The sequence below is a fragment of the Lycium barbarum genome, chromosome 2 (genome assembly GCF_019175385.1).
Source record: "Lycium barbarum isolate Lr01 chromosome 2, ASM1917538v2, whole genome shotgun sequence".
Lineage (NCBI taxonomy): Eukaryota > Viridiplantae > Streptophyta > Magnoliopsida > Solanales > Solanaceae > Lycium > Lycium barbarum.
Window position 1 is genome coordinate 1,991,992 of NC_083338.1, and position 6,292 is coordinate 1,998,283.

At 33.2% G+C, this 6,292-nt stretch overlaps 1 pseudogene; it reads right to left on the reverse strand.

Moving 5' to 3' along the window:
- Positions 1–2,664: 2,664 nt before the first annotated feature.
- LOC132624367 (receptor-like protein Cf-9 homolog) lies at positions 2,665–4,683 on the reverse strand (annotated as a pseudogene).
- Positions 4,684–6,292: the final 1,609 nt, after the last annotated feature.

Consider the following 6,292-nt stretch of genomic DNA (forward strand, 5'->3'; position numbering starts at 1 on the left):
CTTAGTTCCTAATTAGTTTGACTGGAGACGTGTTCCTCTTTTTTTTGAGGCTCGTGCTGAGTAGGATTATCTCATGTTTTTCTAACCCAAGCCCAAGAGTCTAACGTGGTCACATGTTGAAATTGATGATGCTTTGATCATTGAGATTGAAAATATATATGATGCTGATGAAGATTAACATGATGATGTGAAGATATAATTGAAATTCTCCTTGTTTTTAAAAATTTGAATTCGGCCGTTCTTAATTTACTTAGGTCGTGGAGAGCAGATTTGTGTTCTCAATATGCATGTTTTCAGTCGCTTCTCCACATATCAATATGAGTAGCTCTTTTAATGTTAAATTTTTTTGAAGGAATATTATTGTAAATTAACTTTTAACTTAAAATGTTCCTACTTTTTAATATAATATGATTAAATATTGACAGAACTTTTAAAAACTAGATAGCGAAATCCGTGCTAGCACGGGCCCAACAATTTCTATGGTATAAAACATCAAAAGGGATAGACATGGACAGTTTCATGAAATCTTTCATGAGGCATACGAAAGCTACTTACACATGCTGAGTTTATAGCACTATTACAGGCCTGTCCTTCCAATACCTAAGGAAATGAATCTTGCTTCACTGGAAATGAACCTAAAATATATTCCACATCAATTTGGAGCACGGACGCTGCACTAAGTGTTTAAAGCTAGACATGACTTGCAGAAACCACTTTTCCAGCTCACATATGAGAATTGATAATTTAATGCACTGTAGTTATTTGTTAATCATCATCTGAACCCTATCAACATGAAGCTTCTGGAACCACTTTTTTGCTAAATGTTTCAAGTATTCATCAACTTATGAGATTATATCCATTTACATATATTCAGATGTGACATTCTCAAGTAATATGATCAAAGTCGGTTACTGTTAGACTCTTATTTAGGAAACACAAACCAAGAAAGGCCACACTATATTGACTGCAATGAGCAATTTATTAAGCGTTGAATCACTTAAAGAGTAATTCAATATTCTCATTATGAAACTACTCAATGTAGTACATAGAGTATACCTCAACTATATCAAGTTCTACCAAGCATACTGCATGTGTGCCCGAAGCAAGCAATGGAGTTTCAGCTGCTAAACATTTACCAACAATAGATCATATTGTTCGCCTATATCTTCTGAAATCACTGGTTTACATAGTCTCCACTCTATTTACGTGTGACAATGATTTGTTTAGTTCCATATCCATATTCCGATCCCATTGACATAACATATGAGAAGCTTGAAACTAATGCCAGAAAACACCGAACACATGGAGAAGGAACAAAAAACTAAGCAGATTTTGAAGAAAAATAAAAGAGCCTAAAAAACTAGGTAGTACCTTTCCAGGTGCCAGTTCAGGAGTCAAAAGTATTGCAGAGCTTATATGTCACCAGCTGCTAAAAAAGGCATGTAAATTAGTTCATAGACATAGAAAATCTTTGCTGTCCAAGCTCTGTATTTTTCTCCCATCTCAACATTCAATTTGCAACGGGCATTGACGTGTTTTAATGGATATTGTAGATATAAATAGATCATAAATGCACTATTCTCTAGCTAAACCAGATCTATTCCATGTATGGGCTAAACAACATTCATGACTCATCACCAATGGAGCCTCGGGAAGAAATTTAAGTAACTTGATTCTGATTAGAATGAGAAACTTAATTTCCAATTACATAATGAAGATGCTTCAGGATTTAACTGGATTATTCATTTCAAGTAATACGAGAGACGAAGTCATTACGTGCTTTCTTCTTCCTCTATTTAACTCACTTGCAACCTTTCACCCAAATATAAATCAAAAAACAGATATGTATTCTAATACACACATCAAGTATCTTTTCGAAAAATCCTAAGTAAAGGGGCACAAATACTTACTTGCATGTAAGAATTCACCAAAAGAAAATCCAAGATATGAAGAAAATTAAATCAGATCGGTGAAAATGCCATCACCAAGAAATGGGTGCAACAAAGAAGAAAGAAAGAGAATAAGTGAAACTCACCAGACATCACAAGTACAACAAAGATAAAAAAAAAAATCACATACCCGTCAACAAAAGAATTTCAAAGTGAAAGATTGCAGTACAGAGAAAACAAAAGAAGGAAGTTAAAATACTCACAGACAGAGATGCATCTTCGAGTGAACGGGAGCATTGTGTATTCAAAAGTTGAGCAGACTGAATTATAGGGGAAACGTGTTGAGTTAGGCCCAACCCTGTAGTACAATTTGTACTGCTTGTTGTACAATCGTTGAGTACTGTGTTTGTCCCACCAAACTGTGGCTTCTAATATATAGAAATATCAAATGTCAAGATAACCTCAATTATTTATTAACTGACTTTATGCTTGAGCCCAATTACTCAACTAATTATAATGAGAATGAATTGTACAAGTTGAGGCCATGAACTCTTCTAATAATCTAACACTTTAAATAAATAATTATAAATTTGGTTGAGTCTCAAAGGAAGAAAACAAATGTCTTTATTCATAGGGTAACAAACACTTCAGAAAAATCACAAACTATGAAGATAAAGGCTTATATTTGCATCACCAGCAACAAATTAGACTTAAATCCTGTAATTTTAAAAAATGAAGAAGTAAAGTTAATTAAGAGCTTTAGGGATGAAGGAGGTAGAAAATACATTGATATATATACAATAATCTTTTGAAAGATAAAGATCAAGTTGAATACCTGGAGGTTACACACTAATATCTTTTCTTGTGTTTTTTCATTCTAGTAATAATTTTGTGTTCCAATTCTTCAACCATCCTCGAAAACCATGCTGGATTTTGAGTTCACAACATTATGTATATTACAGATAGTCCAATAATCAGACCACAAATGTAACCCATGAGAACTTCCTGCCAACTGATCATTGCCGAATCTCCTTCTTCTCCTTGATCTAGCTCAAATAGAGTTGTCCCTTGTGGTACCCCATCATCACCACCACAAGCTTTTGAGAGTGGAAATCAACATAACGCATCATTTCCTTGGTATGAATTGTTCTCAAATGTATCAAATTGGTTTATTTTAGGGATGCATCCAACAAGATGATTGTGAGAGAGATTTAACACTGCAAGTGATGTGAGAGACGCAAGCTGTTGGGGAATTTCTCCTCCAATTTTGTTGAATGAGAGATCCAACGATTCAAGTACAGATAAATGTTGCAGTGATGTTGGTATAACACCTTCCAAGTCATTATTAGAGAAGTTCAAGGTACGAAGCCCAATGAAATCTCCAATAATTCTTGGAATATGACCTTCAAATCTATACCTTGAGAGATCGATAATTATGTTTAAGGTCGAAACTCGAACAAATTCAGGATACGATCCCTTTATTGTAATCATCAAAGAATACTTGTAGTAAATACTTCTATCTGCTACATATCTTGGGGTTCCATTTTTCTCATGAATTAATTTCATAGCTTCAAAATTCTCAAAAAGGTTGACGGGTAAATTCCGGCTAAATCCATTGGAAGAGAGATCTATGACTCGAAGTTGAGCAAATAATTTTTCATTCCTTGAAGCCTGAATGGAGCCATGCAACTTAGTTGATCTCAAGTTTAGAATCTGCAAATTAGGTAGGGCTCTCAACCATTTTGGAAATGTGTCAATCAACTCATTGTTACCTAAATAAAGGAGTTCCAAATATTTGCAATTGATCAAAGATGGTGGGACTTTCCCTTGTAACTTATTCCCGTCCAATTTAATGGTGTTGAGGTGGTTTCTAGTTCTAAAAGTTGTATTAATTGTTCCACTAAGACTAATTGTTGCTTAAATCCAAAACCCAAAGCTCACTCATCTCACCCAAATATTGTGGGATTGTTCCCTCCAAATTATTACTTCCTTAATATAGCACATTCGCTGTTTTCAGATTGCAGATAGTTGAATCAATCTGTCCGCTGAGATTATTTTGAGAAAGGAGAAGATAAGATAGGCTCTGCTAGATTAGGAGTGACTTTGGAATGGGACCTTCCAGCTGATTTTGTTTTAGAGCAATAAAATACAATGTTTTGGAATTGAACTCTTGAATTTTGCCACTGAAACTGTTATTGCTCAAATCTAAATTAGTTAGTGAAGGAAGGGAGAATATATAAGAAGGTATTAGACCAGTTAGGGAATTGGATGAAAAATATAGCTGCTCTAGTTGGACCAGCTTTGATAAGCACTTAATTTGGCCATTCAAGTTATTTTCCCCAAGATCCAACTCTTTTATGCTGGTGAGATTCCATATAGGTTTAGGAATAGGCCCTGTGAGATTGGAAGAACTCATGTCCAATGTCTGCAATGAAGTTAAATAGCTAACTAATTCAGGTATCTCACCAGTAAAATTCACACAACTAAGAGATAAATACATGAGAGATGTACTACTATTTCATTTGGTTGTGGGAAACCCAACAGTGAGCTGGGGATTGACTGATAGTTCAAGAGATTTCAAGCTGGAAAGGTGAAAAACTCTTTCGGGCAATATACCAAATAACTGTATGTTATAAAGCCATAGAGTTGTTAAATAAGAAGAGAAATTTAAAGGAATGGTGGAAGAGATGTTCACAAGGCTAAGGTCAAGCTCTCTTAATTGGGTCAAGTTCTTAAGTAGATGTTCATAATAGTAAAACTTGTTGCATTCGAAGATGTCATATAAGTGTTTCATTAAACATTTGGTGCAATTAATATATAAAATGTTTTAGAATTAAAATTACCAAATTAACCACAGTAAAGAGTGTACATAATGATTTGATTTTCTTCATAAATGATTTAGAGAAACCACTACAACTTTTGTTGCATTAAATTTCAAGTAAAAGAATGAATTATCATATAATATAATTTCACCATATGATTTACAAAGTTAATGTTGGAGAATTTTTATAGAGTTGGTTATTACAATGTGAAGACTTTTGTTAAGTTGGTGTCGGCTATTTACGACTATTCAGATTTTGTTTCTAATTTTAAATTTTTTGCAGTTTTAACTCTTGAAAAATATCTTTCCGCTTACGTTGGACTCAAGTTTAATGTTTTCTTATATATTGTTCAACCTTATAGATAAAATGTTAATGTCGTCTAACATTTGCAATAACTTACAATATTTTAGACAGTGATTTATATTAGGGCTCAAAGAAATTAAAGAGCCTAGAGTTTAATCCCTTTAATAGCGCTTCAATACAACAAAAAGTTATTTCTTTAATTAAAAAATAATATGGAAGCATGTATAGAAGACACATAAATTTACCTATTTTATGTTTAAAAGTTCCTTTTTTGAAAAAATTTCTCGAAATGTAAGTTAAATTTCCCCAAAATAGATAGATTAAACTTTAAAGTGAAATTTTTTGAAAAGAACAAGAAACGCAAGAAAAGTAGAATAAAAAAAAGGGAAGTATGGCCTTTCATTTTGTTAATGTACACGTGGCATTAATCAATAAGTCCATTGAACAATACTGGATCAATTTGTACAGGAGATGAGTATATTGCAAAGTAGAAGGGTGAAATAGTCAAACCATAAAAGCATTTACAAAGGAGCTACAATAAGATTCCGTTTCAACCAGTGATATTGTTCCATTTTAATTGAAATGACTGGAATACCCTTCAAATGCCAAAGCAGGCATGTCGATCCAGCTTCTAAACCCACATTTCTCTATAGAAGAAAAACATTCAGGCTCACTTAGACTCCTTAATTGACCGGCTCCCTAAGGACCGGACCCTTTATCCAGGCCCCAAGATTAACTCTCCCCGAGTCGACCCCTTAAACAGATCACTAATTGAACCCCTACCCATGACCCTAACCAATCCCTTGAACCATTCGTAATATAATATAATTGCTCTTCTTTCGGTTTTTATTTTTATGAGGACAATAGAGAAAATACAAAGGACAAAAAAAATATGAACACACAAATTTGTAAAGGAGAAATTGGACGACAAAGCTAAAATTTGCACCATTGACAAAAGTACATTTTCTATATATGAAAAGATAAAAGAGAAATCCAAATTAAGTAATTCATTAACACATCAAATGACAAAGTGAGATTCAAATTCTTCACAGGAAATTTAAATTATGGTATATTGACGGCAAGATTATATATCAAATCATATATAATCTCCTAATAATACAAAAATATTATGTACTCTCATAGATAATTCAATTATATAAAAATATCTTAAGAATCAAATCATAATCCTACAAATATATTCTATAAAAACAAATTCCAACCCTTAAGATTATTCTGGTTTCCCTTTATAATACCATCATCGGTCTTTCTGGTGCAAGA